At 36.9% G+C, this 19120-nt stretch overlaps 1 protein-coding gene and 1 non-coding gene across 2 annotated transcripts in view; both read left to right on the top strand.

Moving 5' to 3' along the window:
* The window catches only part of TAFA1 (TAFA chemokine like family member 1), a 482981-nt gene that overhangs the window by 137415 nt on the left and 326446 nt on the right, over positions 1-19120 (top strand). The window lies entirely within an intron of this gene.
* LOC121102664 lies at positions 10583-10684 on the top strand. The gene has a single exon (XR_005834780.1). It is a non-coding gene; the product is annotated as a U6 spliceosomal RNA (small nuclear RNA).

Here is a 19120-nt window from a genome sequence, read left to right as displayed (position 1 = left end):
TATTAGCAAAACTGAGTAATCAGCAGCAGGGAGACTCCCACACACAGATTCTGTCCCCTCCAAGCCTGTCTAAACTCCTGTATTTAGAAAAAAACTTTTTTAAGGTAACACCTCGGTCTTATGCTGTCTCAGGATAAATAATTGTACAAGTTGGCCAACTAGCTTTTGAATATAAAGTGCATGGATGTAGCTAAAACAATCAGCTTAGTTTTTATTTATTCAAGAGCATCTGCTCTATGTCAGGTATGTGGCTCTTTTCTATAGATGCAAAAGGTAAAGAAGATGTGTCCGGTACTCTCAAATTACCTACAGTCCGTTATGCAAAACAGATTCCTGACCGGCAGCCTATAGTACATTTTAGAATTAAAACAAGGTCTATTGGGGCGCCTGGGTAGCGCAGTCGTTAAGCATCTGCCTTCGGCTCAGGGCGCGATCCTGGAGTTCCCGGATCGAGTCCCACATCGGGCTCCTCGGCTGGGAGCCTGCTTCTTCCTCTCCCACTCCCCCTGCTTGTGTTCCCTCTCTCACTGGCTGTCTCTCTGTCACATAAATAAATAAAATCTTTAAAAAAAAAAAAAGGTCTATTTATTCAGTGAATATTCATTAAGTGTTTTCTGTGTGCTGGACACTATTCTAGGCTATGGGAATAGACTGATGAACGAAATAGACAAGAGCCCACCCTCCTGTCTCCCGGGAAAGACAGTCTGCACCAGTAGTCATGCTTTGGGGGCAAGTGGCTTTGTTTTGCTCACTGCCATATCCCCAGTACCTAGTACAGTCCCTGGTACATAGTATGTGCTCAGTAAATAATTGGGAACTTGAATAAAAATAATCATGCATAAAATGAGGCTACAAGTGCCACTTCGCATGGCAAAGTGATCATGAAGGACTAAGGAGGGACCAGTTCATTCTGTCTGTAGCAGCAAGAGAAGTCCAGCCTAATCTCCAGTTGTTCGTAGGAGGTGGGAGAGTGGAGAGAAGGACAGCAGTGATGCCAGATGGAGGAAGGAAAAATCCAAGCAAGGGCAGGTGAGACAGACCATAGTGCATTCCAGACCCTGAAATTCAGTGCAACCCAAGCTCAGAGACTAGACAGGTGGATTGGAACTTGACGGTGAAGGTCTTACTTGCCAGGGATAAGGTTTGGCGAATCTAAGGACTAGTGACGCCTACAGATTTTTAAGCAGAGTGGATCTTGAACCCGTCTGCATTTCAGAGTTCCTCCTTTCCTGAGCCACCTCTCCCACCATCGTTGGGAGTTTTGTTTTTTTTTTTTTTTTCCCCTTCCTGTTAGTACATTTTGTCCTTCACCTGTCAGCCAATCAGATGTGGCTTACCATTCCTTTGAGGTTTCGTCAGACCAGTCCTTTACAATGAACAGAGTTAGACCCCGTGTCTCCTTATTTAGATAGTAACTGAACAACTTGGCATTTTGAGACCGCTAGCAAGGAGGAGCCACCTTTCTGGAGCAGCTAAAGACATGCATTGCCTAGTGGGTGAGAGACTAGCAGCACAATCCGTAGCATAAAGAAAGGCAGCAGAATCCGACTTCCCACATTAAAAATTAACAATGTGCGGTATACAGCAAAGCCTGCCACACTCCTCCCTTGTGCAGCTCGAAACGGGAGAAAGCACCCTCCCCGGAGGATGAAAAGGGAACATTTTTATACAGAGGTGCCAATTTAATCATCAGGAAGAGGCTGGAGGTTTAATTGCCCATTTGTGAGTCCTGAAATCCCGTTATAGGCTTGTGTAAAGGCCAGGGGAAGTACATCCGCCACGAAGCCTTACGCAGAGTAGACATGCAGCAAATATCTTCTGAATGATAAATAAGATCAAGGATGTAAACTAGCCACCTCTGGCAGAGGCCTCAGCAGCGAGAATATTCTTAATATCCTTCGCAGAGGCTTTACAGTTTTTAAAGGCCTTCAGGAATGCCGCCAGTTTTGTCTTCAGCACTCTCCAGCACAAGACAGCAAATTTCACCACGATTCACACGGGAATGTTAAGGGAACCATTCAAGGTCACATGGCCAATTAGTGTTGTGGTTGGGTCTTGAACTCCAGTCTACTGAATCAAAGTGTAGGATGTTCCTTCTGTGCTCTAAGAGCTTACGTCCCCTACAGCAATGCTCTCCTTCCCGAGGTGTGTGGTCTTAGATGACTGCTTCAAAATCACCTACGAGGAGTTAAAACACAAACTTGAAGGCCTCACCCAATCAACCTCTCTTGAGGTAGGAGCTTCAGAATTCTTACCACACAAGATTTTGAGAACCACTGCTCCAAAGAACACCTAATATAGGCTGAGATACTTAACGAAAGTTCCAGAAGTCTAAATGACTCCCTGGATAAAGCTTAAAAAACAAAGGAGAATCCATGTAAATATTTCTAAAATAAACTGCAGTGTCAAAGTTGGAGGTAGGACTAAAGGTCAGTTGCCATGTCACTGGTCAGTGGACAGAATCCTGTATTTGTTACTCAGTTTTTGACTGCAAATTTTTGAATTTTAGGGAAAATTGATAGCTATTATAAATTTGGAAGTTTTTGTTTATTTGTTATAATAAACTTTATCTTCAATTTTCCCCCAGTTTTATTTATTTTCAAATACAAGATAAAATAGGCTTGATTTGTTTAGTTCAATAGGAATCACTACACCTTGTTTTAAGTTCTATTCCTCTCAGCCTGGTTGCATTTACTGTAACGATAGCTTCTTTAATCTCAAAATTTGATGACTAAGTGTGTGCCTGTGAATAGACTTAGCACTGTTAGAGCGAATCATTGACTGAAGTTTTAGAATGTTCAGCAGATAATGTTGTCAACCGCATATTCATTCCCAGTTTATATTTATTTTTTTTTAAAGATGTATTTGTTAGAGTGAGGGAGAATGCACGTGGGTGATAGTAGGGGAAAGGGCAGAGGAGGAGGGAGCGAGAGAATCCTCAAGCAGACTCAGTGCTAAGTGTGGAACCCAGTGAGGGGCTCAATTCCAGGACACTGAGATCATGACCGGAGCTGAAATCAAGAGTTGGAAGCTCAACTCAATAAACCACCCAGAGTCCCTTTGTTGTATATATTTGCCAAATTTCAAAGCAAGTAGTTAAAAACTTTACATTTCTGGAGAGACTCATTTATTTTTTTAATTTATTAAAAAATGTTTATTTCCAACATTTTTTATATAAGTTTTTATTTTAATTCCAGTGTAGTTAACATACAGTGTTACATTAGTTTCGAGCGTACAATACAGTGATTCAACACTTCCATACAAAACCTGGTGCTTATCACAACAAGTGCGCTCCTTAATCCCCTTCCTCTATTTAACCCATTCTGCACCCACGTCCCCTTTGGTAACCATATTTATTCTCTATAGTTAGAGTTTGTTTCTCGGTTTGTCTATTTCTTTGATCATTTATTTTGTTTCTTAAATTCCACATATGAATGAAATCATACAGTATTTGTCTATCTCTGACTGACTTACATTGCTTAGCATTATACTCTCTAGTTCCCTCTGTGTCTTGCAAATGGCAGGATTTCATTCTTTCTTTATGGCTGAATAATATTCCGTTGTATATATACCACATCTTTCTCCATTCCTCTATCAGTGGACACTTGGGCTGCTTCCTTATCTTGGCTATAGTAAATAATGCAACTACAAACATAGGTGTGCATGCATCCCTTTGAGTAAGTGTTTGTGTATTCTTTGGGTAAATAACCAGTAATACAATTGGTGGATTGTAGGATAGTTCTCTTTTTAACTTTTTGAGAAAATTCAATATTATTTTCCACAGTGGCTGCACCAGTTTGCATTCCCACCAACAGTGCAAGAGGGCTCCTTTTTCTCCACATCCTCACCCACAGTTGTTGTTTCTCGCGTTTTTGATTTTAGCCATGCTGACAGGTGTGAGGTGCTATCTCATTATAATTTTGACTTCCGTTTCCCTGATGATAGGTCATGTTGAGCATCTTTTCATGTGTCTGTTGGCCATTTGGATGTCCTTTGGAGAGATGTCTATTCATGTCTTCTGCCCATTTTTAAATTGGATTATTTAGGGGTTTTTTTGGCTATTGAGATGTATAAATTCTTTATATACTTTGGGTCCTGACCCTTTATTGGATATGTATTGCAAATATCTCCTCCCATTTAGTAGGTTGCTTTTTAGTTTTTAGTTTTGTTGATTGTTTCCTTCACTATGCAGAAGCTTTTTAGTTTGGCGTAGTCTCACATCTTTATTTTTGTTTTATTTTCCTTGCCTTAGGAGACCGAGCTAGAAACAAGTTGCTATGGCCAATGCCAGAGAAATTACTACCTGTGCTCTCTTCTAGAATTTTTATGGTTTCAGGTCTCATATATAGGTCTTTGATCCCTCTTGAGTTTGTTTTTGTGTATGGTGAAAGTGGTCCAGTTTCATTCTTTTGCATGTAGCTGTCCAGTTCTCTCAACAGCGTTTGTGAAGACTGTCTTTACCCCCATTGCATATTCTTTTGTCCTTTTCTGAAGGTTAATTGACCATATACTTGTGGGTTTATTTCTGGGTTTTCTATTCTGATCCATTTATCTATGTGTCTGTTGTTGTATTGCTTTGATGACTACAGCTTCGCAGTATAACTTGAAGCCTGGAATTGCGATGCTTCCAGCTTCGCTTTTCTTTTTCAAATTGCTCTGGCTATTTGGGGTCTTCTGTGGCTCCATACACATTTTAGGATTGTTTGTTCTAAGTCTGTGAAAAATGCTGTTGGTATTTCGATAGGGATTGCATTGAATTTGTCGATTGCTTTGGGTAGTATAGACATTTTAACAATATTTGTTCTTTGAATCCATGAGCATGAAATGTCTCTCCATTTCTTTGTGTCACTTCAATTTCTTTCCTTTGCATTTTGTAGTCTTCTACCTCTTTGGTCAGGTTTATTTCTAAGGATCTTCTCATTTTGGGTGCAGTTGTAATGGGATTATTTTCTTAATTTCTCTTTGTGCTGCTTCATCATGAGTGTGTAGACTTGCAGTCGATTTCTGCACATTGATTTTGTATCCTATAACTTCACTGAACTTATTTATCAGTTTTTGTAGCTTTTTGTGGAGTATTTCAGGTTTTCCGTGTATAGTATCATGTCATTCGTAAATGGTGTAAGTTTTACTTTTTCCTTAACAATTTGGTTGCCTTTTCTTTGTTTTTGTTGTCTGCTTGCTGTGGCTGGGACTTCCAGTAGTGTGTTGAATAAAACTGATGAGAGTGAACATCCTTGTCTTGTTCCTGAGCTTAAGGGCCAAACTCTCTGTTTTTCCCCATTGAGTATGATGTTTGTTTTCGGTTTTTGATATTTGGCCTTTATTATGTTGAGGTATATTCCCTCTAAACCTACTTTGTTGAGGGTTTTTATCATGAATGAATGTTGTACTTTGTCAAATGTTTTTTCTGCATCTATTGAAATGATCGCATGGTTTTTAGTCCTTTCTCTTATTGATTGATGTATCAAGTTGACTGATTTATGAATATTGAACCACCCTTGTAGCCCAGGAATAAATCCCACTTGATTGTGGTGAATGATTGTTTTTACGTATTTTTGGAGTTGGGTTGCTAGTATTTCGTTGAGGATTTTTGCATCTCTGTTCATCAGAGGTATTGTCTATAGTTCTCTTTTTTTTGTGGTGTCTTTATTTCCTTTTGGTATCAGGATAATGCTGGCCTCATAGAATGAATTTGGAGGTTTTCTTTCCTTTCCTATTTTTTGGAATGGTCTGAGAAGAATAGGTAGTAAGTCTTTTTTAAATGTTTGGTAGAATTTGCCCGTAAAGCCCTCTGGACCTGGACTTTTGTTTTATGGGAGTTTTTTGATTACTGATGGACTTTCCTTGCTAGTTATCAGTCTACCAAATTATTTTGATCGGTTATAAATGCTATGTGGCTAATCTCTATTCCAGTATAGGAATTAAATTCAGAAGACACTGGTTTTTCTCCAAATCCGGGTGGCAGATTATAATCATGGTTACTAAATTCTGGTATCAAGGGTTTAGCTAAAAATTATTTATGATATTTGAAGTTATTTTGCTACCATGAGGTTGAGAGTCTTTTTACAAAAACTTAGTTCAAGGAATCTAAATTTGCTTCTGACCTAAGCAATTCAAATAAGTATATTTTCCTTAATATCAGAGAAGGAATTTATTGGGACTAATCAATGGACAATTGTGTTCTAATTTCTGAGTCACAGCCAAGAGTCCCTATCAGTCCTGATCCTCTGTTAGGGATGTTGGATATAATCTCTACCTTTTCTTAATTCCCAGAGTATATAATCTTTCATTTATAACGTATCACTTGCAGTAGTATTGTCACTGGAATGTCTACCTCTTCCTCTATCAATAGATTTGTGCTTCTTTAAGGGAAGGGTCATGTTTTTTAACATTTTATATCTTATACAGGGTCTCAGGTAAAATAGATATTATAGCAGTGGACCTCTATCATGTTCTCAAATGATTCGTGTCTCCATGTATTTGTGCTCAAACAATCCTTGGCCCATTTGGAGTGGAACTGAGGCCTCTAAATAAAACCCAATACAAAGTTACTAGCTTTGTAATTGAATCACCTTGGAAAAGAGTCTTTTAGACCCAGTCAATAGCTGACTGCAACATAATGGAATCCAAGCTGGAATCACCCAACCAAGCAGTTCCAATTTTCTTTACCACAGAGACCACATGGCAATTGTTGCTTGATCAGGTAGCTCTGAACATCTGTTTAATAGATTGGATTTTTATGACTAATACATGATAATCATCGCTGTAAGTCAATAACTTTTGGGTAATTTGTTACCCAACAATAGAAAATAAATACAAAATTTTGTGACCGAAGGCAAGAGCATGACATGAAAGATTCAAATTATTGGATGCAGGCCAAATGTCATAATGATCATAGTGTATATCTCATTCTATTGGTTATATGAAGATTTTAAGAGGGAAATTAGTTTTTAACTAGACTTTAGAAGAATAGATTGTGGTGGTGAGGTAGAGAAAAACAACTCATATTTGCGGTAACTTCTTAAAAGATTGAAGGCTGGCTACCTTCAGTGGTTGGTCAGAAGATTTGATATCCTGGGAACGAGAAAGTATGTTAGTTGCAGAAATGGCAAATTTTGAAGGTTAAGAAAGACCTGTCAGGGAGCCCTTCCAAAATGGTGGAATAAGGACCTCTAAAAATCCACTTCTCCACAAAAGCAATAATAATTACAAAAATTCTCTAAATCAACTTCTATAGAAATTTGGAAACAAATGGAAGGCTTTTAACAATTCCAGCAGCACTTATCCAAGGAAAGCAGATGAATATCAGTAAGAAAAGCCAGCTTTGTGACATCTTAAATCGCCTTATTCCCATTTCCCTGTCCCAGAAACATAGTAGCTGTGGAAACCAATAACCTCACAACCATGGTGTTTGTGAAACGCAATAGTCTGTCAGGCACGGGTTGGAGCAAAAGCAGTTTGGGTTCTCTTAACAACCCCATTCCCAGAGTATTTTCATTATTTTTCTTGTCCAGTAGCTCCTTCAAAAAACCAATTCTCAGGGCTTTCTTTTACATAATCTAATGCAGATTTGTCTGTGAAAACAGCCTTATCCCCAGAGTATTTGTCAAAACAATCAGCTGCAGGGGCGCCTGGGTAGCGCAGTCGTTAAGGCGTCTGCCTTCGGCTCAGGGCGTGATCCTGGCGTACCGGGATCGAGTCCCACATCAGGCTCCTCCGCTAGGAGCCTGCTTCTTCCTCTCCCACTCCCCCTGCTGTGTTCCCTCTCTCACTGGCTGTCTCTCTGTCACATAAATAAATAAAATCTTTAAAAAAAAAAAAAAAAAAAAAAATCAGCTGCAGTCATTTAATCCTGAGGCAGGAATACAAGTGACTGATGAAAAAACTTAAAAGGAAGAACTGAGAAATGAGATGTCTATTTTAAATGCCCCAGCATATTTAAAATGCTCCAACAAAGCCCCAGATGATAACACACATGTTCGGCGCTGTACTAATGTCAGAAATAAACTGAGAAGGCCCTAAACTCTGTTTAATCTCTGGCTCATAATGAGACTCAGCACAGAACAAGAAGGAAAAGCTAATTCAGAGTTATAAAATGCCAAAACACTGAAGGCAGGTCCCAAGACACACACACATACTCAGCAAAGACTGGGAGACTTACTGATTCAAGTTATTTAAGGAAATCTCCATCCAGTCACTAGCTGACAACTAAGTTAATCAAGCAGAGATGTGAATGGCTACAAGCACACACACAAAATTGAGACTTTACATAACTAGTCCAGGAAATTCATTAATTCATCACTAATAACAATAGCAGATGTTATGAAGGTGTGGTAGGCGGAACGATGTCCCCTCCCCAAAGATGTAGATGTTCTCATCATCAGGAGTTGTGAAATCTGTTATGTTACCTGGCAAGGAGTTAAATTAGCCAACAGTTGGTTTTGAAGAGATTATCTTGGATTATCCAAGTGGTCCCAATTCAAACGTTCCTTGAATGTGGTAGAGGAAAGAAGAAGAGTTAGTGTCAGAAGGATAAAATGTGGAGAAGATTCAAAGAGCTACTATGCAGGCAGCATCTAGAAGTTGGGAAAAAAGAAAATGAAAGAAAACAGATTCTATCACAGAGCCTCCAGAAAGAATGTAGTCCTGCCAACACCTTGGTTTTAGCCTAGTGAGACCCATTTTGGACTTATGACCTGCAAAGCTGGAAAATAATAAGTTTGCATAGTTTTAAACCACTAAATTTGTGGTAATTTGTTTCAGTAGCAATAGGAAAGTAATATGGGGTCAGGGAAGACATGCTTTGCAGAGTTGCCAGAGTATATATTTAAAATGATGAGTTAAAAAAAAAAGAAGAAAGTATAAACCATACCCTGGAAGAGAGCCAGTCAATAGAAACTACCTCAGAGGAGGCACCAATGTTGGACTTAGTAGACAAAGACTGTAAATAAGCTTTAAAAGCTCTTAATGAACTAAATTAAAAGTGTTTAATAAAAATTATGTCTAAGGAATTAGTGAGAAGTATGAGAAAAATGTTTCACTGAATTGTCAATAAAGAGACATTGTCAAAGAAAGAAACAAAAAGTCTCCAGTTGAAAAGTACAAAAAGTGAAATTAAAAATTTACTTGGGGGTGGGGGGTGCCTGTGTGGCTCAGTTGGTTAAGTGTCTGACTCTTGGTTTTGGCTCAGGTCATGAACTCAGGCTTGTTAGAGAGCCTTGTTGGGCTCCGTGCCAGGTGTAGAGTTCGCTTAAGATTCTCTCTCTTTGCCCCTCCCCACTCGCTCTCTAAAAGGAAAGGCAAGGAAAGGGAAGGAAGGAAGGAAGGAAGGAAGAAAGAGAAAGAAAGAAAAAGAGATTCACTAGAGGGGATCAGCAACATAACTGATCTGGCAGAAGAGAGAACAAACAAAACTTGAATATAGGTCAATTTAAATAATCCAGTCTGAACAGTTTAAAAAAGAATGAGGAAAAATGAACAGAGCCTCAATCTGTGGAAACCCCATCACATGCACAAATATACAGATAAATGAGTCAAGTAAAGGAGAAAAAGAAAAAAAATTGAATAACTAATGACCTAAATATTTTCAAATTTGATTTAAAAAAACATCAATTAGTACATTAAAGCACTTCAGTGAATTCCAAGGAGGATAAACTGAAAGAAACACACACCTACACATATGCTCAAATTATCAAAAGACAAAGAATAAATCTTGAAAGCAGCAAAGAAAAACAACTCATCATCTACAAGCCTCCTTAAAATGATTAATATCCCTTCTCAGAAATCATGAAGCCTAAGGGTACCTGGGTAGCTCAGTTAGTTAAGCATCTGACATTTGATTTTGGCTCAGGTCATAATCTCAGGGATGTGAGATCGAGCTCCTCATTGGGCTCCACACTTAGAGGGCAATCTGCTTGAGATTCTCTCATTCCCTCTACCCCTCCCCCCACCCCTGTAAAATAAATTAAAGAAAAATAAATCAGGAAGCCTAGAAAGTAGTAGGATGATGTACTGAAAGGAAGAAATAGATAATTCAATAATAATAGAGACTTCAGTCTTCAATACCACCCTATTAATGGATAGAACAATAAGGAAATAGAAAATTTAAATATGCTATAAATCGGCTAGATTTAATAAGCATCTATAGAACATTTCAACGAACAATAGAATGCACATTCTTCTCCCAGGTACGTGTGGTACATTCTCCAGGATAAATTATATGTAGGCCCATAAAACAAGCCTTGATAAATTTAAAAGGATCAACAATCTTAAGTTTATTCTCCAGCCATAAGGTAGTAAAATTAGAAATCAGTAACAGAAGGAAATTTGGGAAATCCACAAATAAGTGAAAATTAAACAACATAGTCATAAGTAGTCAGAGGTCAAGGAAAACAAAGCACTGATAGGTTAGACAGTAAATTGGGATAAATAAAAATGAAAATATAAAATACTAAAACTTGTAGAATGTCACAAAAGCAGTTGCTTAGAGGGAAATTTATAGAAATAGGTTTTTATTTAATTTAAAAAGAAGAAAGATTTAAAATCAACAGCCTAATCTTCCACTTAAGAAACAAGAAAAATAGTGCTTCTTTGGCAGCACATACGCTAAATTAGAATGAGACAGAGATTAGCCTGACCCCCGCACAAGGATGCTATGCAAATTTGTAAAGCGTCCCATATTTAAAAAAAATACATATATGTGCAAGTGAAACCAAGTTAAGTAGAAGAAAGGAAGGAAGATTATAGTAGAAATAAATGAAGTGGATAATAGAAAAACATGGGAGAAAATCAACAAAACTTTATTTTTTGAAAAATCCGCAAAATTGACAAACATTTACCTAGATTAACCAAGAGGAGAGAAAGCTCGCATTTCAAGTTACCACAATCAGGAATCAAAGACGGAGGGGATATCACTAATGATATTACAGAGATGAAAAGAATAATGAGAAAATAATATGAATAAATATATGTAAACAAATTAGGTAACTTAAATAAAATGAAAAAAATCCCTAGAAGACACAAACTACTAAAACTGAAGAAATATTGAATATACCTATAACAAGTAAACATTTTAAATTAGTAATCAAATAATTTTCCACAAAGAAAAGCTCAGGACTAGATGGTTTCACTGGTGATTTAGTAAATCTTTAAAAAAAAAAAAAAAAAAAAAAGAATACTACTAATAATACCAGTGGTTCACAAAGCCTTCTAAATATAAAAGGGAAGGTAATGTTTCCCAGCTCATTATAGGAGTCTAGTAGCATTATGATCCCCAAACCACACAAATCTCAATATCCTTAATGAGTGTAGACATATCTTCATACAAAATACTCGTAAGCAGAATCCAGAAATATATAGAAAGAATTACACTCCATCACAAATTAGAATGTTTCCCTAAGATGCAAGGTTGATTTAACATATGAAATACACCATATTAATAGACTAGAGGACAATGTCACATGATCATCTCCGTAGATGCAGAAAAAACATTTGACAAAAGTCAATACCCTTTGTAAAACCAATCAACAAACTAGGAACATAAAGCAACTTTCTAAACCTAATAAAGTATGTCTGCAAAAATCCCACAGCTAATAGCACACTTAATGGTCAAACACTGAATGCTTTCTTCTCTAAGATCAGGAGTTAGAGAAGGCAGTCTATTCTCACCACTTCTATCCAACAATTGTTTTGGAGGTCCTAGCCAGGGAAGTTACACAAGGAAAGGAAACATATATCCAGATAGGTGGGAAGAAGTAAAACTGTCTCTATTTGCTGATGCCATGGTCTTGATATAGAAAATCCTATGAATACACAAAAAATCTATTAGAACTAGTAAAATATTGTTAAAACTAATAGGTGTTTGACAAAATTCCAGAATACAAGGTCAACATAAAAAGTCTATTGTATTTTTATATAGTAGCAATGAACTCTCAAAATTAAGAAAGCAAGTAAATTTACATTAGCAAAAAAAATAATAAATACTTAGGAATAAACTTAAAAGAAGTGCAAGACTTGTACCCTGAATATTACAGAACATTGTTGAAAAAAGTTAAATGTCAAAGTTAATTTAAAAGATCATATGGTCATGATTGAGTTAATGTAAAGCCAAAAATACTTTCCAAATTGATCTACATAGTCATTGTAATCTGTCAAAATTCCAGCTACATCTTCTACATTTTGAAAAGCTGATCCTAAAATTCATGTGGAAATGCAAAGAACCCAGAATAGCCAAAACAGGATCATGTGTTTCTGGCATGAGGATGGAAATTATTATATATAAAACAGATATAATTTTCATCCTTATGCTATATATATTTCATATAAATCCTGGGGGGGGGGGTGTATGTATGCAATAATAATGAGAATCCAGAACTAACTCTTACATTACAGTTAATTGATTTTGACAGGTGTGCCAACCCAGTTCAGTGGGGAAAACAACTGTCTATTCAACATCTGAATAGCTTCATGCAAAAGAATGACATTGGACCCCTACCTCACACCATATGAAAAAATAATTTATAATGGATTACAGAATTAAATGGCTAAAACTGTAAAACAGTCTGAAGAAAATGGAAGTAAATCTTTATGATCTTGTATCAAGCAATAGTTTAGTAGATATGACACAAAAAGCAGAAGCAATGAAAGAAGAAAAATTGAATTTGATTTTATCAAAAAACAAGAATTAGAAAGGATATTGAGAAACAGGAATCCTTAAACACCTATACGTTGCTGGTTGAATTGTAAAATGGTGCAGACCCTTAGTAAAATACTTTGGCAATTCCTCAGAAAAAAATATTGTTATTGAAGTATTATTGGCATACAATATCTTATTAGTTTCAGGTGTACAACAAAATAATTCGGTATTTTTATACACTATGAGATGATCTCCACAATAACTCTAGTTATCATCTGTCACCATACAAAGTTATGACAATATTACTGACCATATTCCCTATATTCATTAACATCCCCATGACTTATGTATTTTATAACTCTGTTTGTATCTCTTTGTTCTCTTCACCTACTTTGCCCACCTCCCCAGCACCTCCCCACTCTGGTCACTAAGTTTGTATCTTGTACCTATGAGTCTGTTTCTGTATTGCTTATTTTTGTTTTTAGATTCCACCTGTAACTGAAATCATATGGTATTATTTTTGTCTGACTTACTTCACTTAGGATAATACTCTCTAGGTCCATTCATGTTGTTGCATATAGCAAGACTGCATTTTTATGGCTGTGTAATATTCCCTTGTATATATGTATACCACATCTTCTTTATCCATTTGTCTATTGAGGGACATAGGTTGTTTCCATATTTTGGCTATTATAAATAATGCTGTAATGAACATAGGGGTGCATATATCTCTTTAATATTTTTGTTTTCGTTGGATAGAAAAACCACAGTTGGAATTGCTGAGTCATACTGTAGTTGTATTTTTAATTTTTTCAAGAATCTCCCTATTTTTTTCCATAGTGCCGACACCAGGTTGCATTCCCACCAACAGCGGATGAGAATTCCCTTTTCTCTACATTGTCACCAACACATTATTTTTTGTCTTTTTGATAATAGACCATCGGATGAGTATCAGCTAATATCACATTGTAGCTTTGATTTGCATTTCCTTGATAATTAGTGATGTTGAGCAAGTTCTCACATACGTGCTGGCCATTTGCATGTCTTTTGCAAAATGTGTATTCAAGTCCTCGGTCATGTTTTAATTGGGTTATTTGTGTTTTAGTAAGTTGTGTAACTTCTTTATGTATTTTGGACATTAACCTCTTATTAGAAGTATGATTTGTAAGTCTTTTCCCATTTAGTATGTTGCCTTTTTGTTTTGTTGATGGTTTCCTTTCCTGCGCAGTAGCTTTTTAGTTAGATGTAATACCATTTGCTTATATAAGCTTTTGTTCCCCTTGCCTGAGGAAAGAATCCAAAAAATATTGCTAAAGCTAATGTCAAAGAGCTTACTACCTATGGTTTCTTTAAGGAGTTTTATGGTTTTGGTCTTATATTGAAGTCTTTAATACTTTTTCAAATTTATTTTTTTGTATATGGTGTAAGATAGTGGTCCAGTTTCATTCTTTTGCATGTAGCTGTCTAATGTGTTTATTTCTGGGCTCTCTATTTCTTTGATCTATGTGTTTGTTTTCATATCAGTACCATACTGTTTTGATTACTTTAGCTTTGTAGTATAGTTTGAAATCAAGAGGCATGATGCCTCCTCCTTTGTTCTTCTTTCTCAAGATTGCTTTGGCTTTTTTGGGAGCTTTTGTGGTTCCATACAAATTTTATAATTATTTGTTCTAGGTTTGGTAAATATGTCACTGGTATTTTGATAAGAATTGCATTGAATATATAGGTTGCTTTAGGCAGTATCTACATTTCTAAGATATTCTTCCAGTTCATGAGCATGGTATATTTTTCCATTTGTGTTGTCCTTTAATTTCTTTCATCAAAGTCTTACAGTTTTCAGAGTGCTGCATCCCACAGATTTTGGAAAGTTGTGTTTTCATTTTTATTTGTCTCAAGGTCTGTTGTGATTTACACTTGGATTTATTCATCACCCATTGGTTGTTTAGTAGCATGTGGTTTCCTCTCCATGCATTTGCATTTTTTTCCTGGTTTTCTTCTTGTAATTGATGTCTACTTTCATACCATTGTCATTGGAAAAGATACTTGACAAGATCTCAGTCTTCTTGAATTTATTGAGACTTGTTTTGTAGCCTAACATGTGATCTGTCCTGGAGAAAGTTCCATGTGTACTTGAAAGAAGTGTGTATTCTGCAGTTTTGGAATGAAATGTTTATATATATATATCAAGTCCATCTGGTCTAATGTGTAAAGGCCAGTGTTTTCTTATTGATTTTCTGTCTGGATAATCTATCCATTGATGTTAAGTGAGGTATTAAAATCCACTAGTATCATTGTCTTACTGTAAATTTTTCCCTTAATGTCTGTTAATATTTTCTTAATATATTTAGATACTTATATATTGGGTACATAAATATTTACAAATGTGTTATCTTTTTCTTGAATTGGCCCCTTTATCATTTGTAATGTCCTCCTTTGTCTTTGGTCACAATCTTTGTTTCAAAGTCTATTTTGTCCGATACGAGTATTGCCACTGTAGCTTTCTTTTTATTTGTTTGCATGGAATATATTTATCCATCTCTTCATTGTCATTCTGTTGTTCTTTAGATCTGAAAGGAGTCTCTTGTAAACAGCACATGGTATATAGTTGGGTCTTGTTTGTTTTTTTATCCATTCAGCCAAATTTTTGATTAGAGCATTTTTTCCCTTTTACATTTAAAATAACTATTAATAGGTATGTACTTATTGCCATTTTGTTACTTGTTTTCTGATTGTTCTTGGAGTTCTCTGTTCCTTTCTTCTCTTGATCTCTTCCTGTGTGGTTTGAGAATTTTCTTTAGTGTTATATTTGAGTTCCTTTCTCTTTGTTTGTCTGTCTGTTGTAGATTTGGGGTTTGTGGTTACCATGATGTTCATGTATCTTGACCTATACATATAGCAGTCTGTTTTAAGCTTATAGTCGCTTAACTTCAAATACATTCGAGAAGCACTACATTTTTACTGTCTATACACACACACACACACACCTTTGTTATTGATGTCATATTTTGCATCTTTTTATTTTGTGTATCCCTAAATTACTTAATGTAGGTATAGTTGATTTTACTATTTTTTGTCTTTTAACCTTCATACCAACTTTTTAAGTGGCTAATCACTGCATTTGCTGTATATTTACCTTTAGTAGTGAGATTTTTTTTTTCTTTTGTATATTTTCTTATTTCTAGTTTTGGCCTTTTCTTTTTTGCTTCAAGACGACCCGTTAACATTTCTTGTCATGCCTGTTCAGTGGTAATGAGCTCCTTTAGTTTTTGCCTGAGAAACTCTATTTGTCCTTTAGTTCTGAATGATGATCTTGCTGTGTAAAATAATCTTGGATATAAGTTTTTCCCTTTTAGCACTTTTAATATATCCTGCCACTCTCTTCTAATCTACAAAGTTTTGCTGAAAAATCAGCTGATAATCTTATAGGGCTTTCCTTGCATATAACTCTGTTTTTCTCTTGCTGCCTTTAAGATTCTCCTTTAACTTGTGCCATTTTTATTGTATCTCAGTATGGATCTCTTTGGGTTCATCTTATTTGAGATTCTATGTGCTTTTTGAACCTGTATAACTATTTCCTTCCCAAGGTTAGGGATACTTCAGCTATTATTTCTTAAAATAAATTTTCTGCCCCTTTCTCTTTCCCTTCTCTTTCTAGAACTCTTATAATGTGAAAGTTAGTATGCTAGATGTTGTCTCAGAGGTTTCTTAAACTATCCTATTTTAACACTTTTTGTTCCTTTTGTGGTTCTGATTGAGTGATTTCCACTATTTTGTCTTCCAGATCGTTGATCCATTTTTCTGTGTCATCTAATACGCTGTTGATTCCCTCTAGTGTATTTTTAATTTAAGTTACTGTATTCTGGTTCATTCATTTTTATATTTTCTAACTCTGTTGGAGTTCTCACTGTGTTCCTCTAATTCTTTTCCCAAATTCAGTGAGCATCTTTATGACCATTACTTTGAACTCTTCATTTCATTAGTTTTCCCATACCTCTGGGATTTTTGTCTCGTTTCATGGAGAACATAATCCTCTGCTCATTTTGCTTCACCTTCTGTGTTTGTTTCCGTGAATTAAGTGGAGAAGCTACCTCTCCCAGTCTTGAAGGAGAAGCCTTCTTAGGAGCATCTTCTCTGCAAAGTGTGTTCCTAGAGCTAGAGTGTGTGTAGGCTGGGGAGATCCCAGGATGCATTGCATTGGGGCCAGCCTGGTGGGTCAGCTGGAACTGGTGCAGGTGCTGTCCAGGGGTTCCAGCTGAGCCACCCCAGTGCCACCCTAGCAAGACAGCTGGAGCTGAAGTGGGCACAGTCTGGGATTCCTGGGTCTCCCTTTGTTGGAGCCACCCTCACAAGATAACTGGAACTGGAATGGACAGGGGCTGGGTTAACGTGAAACATACTTCGTTGGGGTCAGCTTTGTAGGACAGCTGAAGCTGAAGTGGGTACAAGCTGGTGGGGTCTCTAGGCATGCTGCGCTGGGGTTGCCTTTGTGGGTAGCTGGATCAGGCACACTGTGCCAGGGCTTCCTTAATTGGATGGCTGAAGCTGTAGTGGTCATTGGCCCTGGAGGTCTTGGGATGACCATACCAGGGCTGCCTTTGGAGGATGGCTGGGCCTAGAGTGGGCACGAGCCAGGGGTTTCCTGAAGTGTGTGTTCTGTGGCTGCCCCAGTGAGACAGCTAGTGCTGGTAGAGACATGAATGAGGGGGCCCCAGGGTGTGCCATACAAGGCTTCTTTGGAGGGACAGCTGAGGGGGATGTAAAAAATGGTGCTCATCAGTGCCTCTGACCCCAAAGAGTTCCAACAATTTACTGGTCTCTGGCAGATGCTCTAGGGTTAGTAAATAGATTTCCTTCACTTATGGTCTAGTTGACTTTAAACTCCATTTTTTCCCCATCCCCCGTGGTGCGTAAGTACATGCAGCTTCCTCAGTGATATCCCTCCCTATAGCAAGTTGTTGCACTAGGGTTGGGGTTCCTATTACCATGTCGCCCTCTGTTCCAACCTTCGCTGTGTGGACCCTCTATCATTTGTTGTGCAGAAGCTATTAAAATAGCCCTCAGTTGTCTTCAGGGGGTATTGCTCAATATGTAGGTTCAAATTAGGTGTGTTTGTGGGAGGAAGTGAGTTCAGGTCTTCCTATACCACCGTCTTGGACTGCCCTCTGAAATGTTATACATAATGTTACTATGTGACCAAGCAACTTCGCTCCTAGTTAATACCCAAGAGAACTGAAAACACATCCACTCCAAATCTAATACACAACTATTTATAGCACCATTACTCATAATGGCCAAAAGTAGAAACAGCTCAAATGTCCATCAGCTGCTGAATGTATAAATATAATGTGGTTTATACATTAGAAGGAATATTATTTGGTCCTAAAAAGGAATAGAGCGCTGCCATATGCTTGAACATGCATAAACCTTGAAAACATTATGTTAGATGAACATAGCCAGTCAAAAATGCCATATGATGTATGATTCAATTTTATGAAATGTCTAGAATAGGCAAATGCATAGAGACAGAAAATAGATAAGCAGTTTCCAGAGCCTAGAAGTAGGTAAGAATAAGGAGTGACTGCTACACTAATTTTTATGGGGCTTTTTATTGAGGTGGCGATACGTTCTAGAATTAGGTAGCACTGATGCTTGTACAACTCTGTGAAATATACTAAATACTACTGAGTTTTAAAATTAAAAGTGTGAATTTTATGGTATTGAATTATATCTTAATAAAGCTATAGTATATAAAAAAAAGGAAAACTTTTTGAATTATTAAGTAACATGTCATTAAAACTAAAGTAATTTGGGTTAAGGGAAGTAGTCTTAATTCATGAACCAGAACAAAACTAGGAAATCATTGCCCCGGTGTGTGCATTGGGAAACATACTTCAGTTAAAAATTCTCAGTAGACATACCTCCCTGCCCTATCAATTGGGGCAAGTCAGTATCATGGTAGTGCACTGTTTCTGGACCAAGAACAAGGAGAACCTAGCTTGAATTATAGTTCAGGTTCTGAGGGCAAGTGTACGTGAGCTATTCGACAAGTAATTTTATAGTTCTGGAGCAATTTATAGGGTTTGAATTAGACCATAGTTTGAACAGTCTACCTCAGGGCAACGTCTTCAGGAGTATAAAAGATAGTACATGGTGGAATGAGTAGGAGAGTCTAAGAGAATAAAGGGACCCCAACCAGAGTAAATCTGATTTTATCTGTTTTATTTATTGTACTATGAGTTGCTCTACTAAAAAGTTTAAAATTCCCCAGACTAAATGTTTTGAAAATGTTTTTAAGCTGTATCACTCTAAAGGCTCTGTATAGGAATTTCTATTTAAATACAGTCCTCTGTCTTTCAAATATTTTCTTTGAAACCCCTGCATTCCTCCCCTCCCCAACAAAATTACATTGTGCCTGAAGGTAGACTATAAACTATCTGCGGTGCCACAAATTTTGAGTGCATGCAATTCCAATTAGGCTATGTGTTG

The sequence above is a fragment of the Ursus maritimus genome, unplaced genomic scaffold (assembly GCF_017311325.1).
Source record: "Ursus maritimus isolate PB19 unplaced genomic scaffold, ASM1731132v1 scaffold_14, whole genome shotgun sequence".
NCBI lineage: Eukaryota > Metazoa > Chordata > Mammalia > Carnivora > Ursidae > Ursus > Ursus maritimus.
Note: the sequence above shows the minus strand (reverse complement) of the source record. Positions and strands in the feature narration are given on the sequence as shown.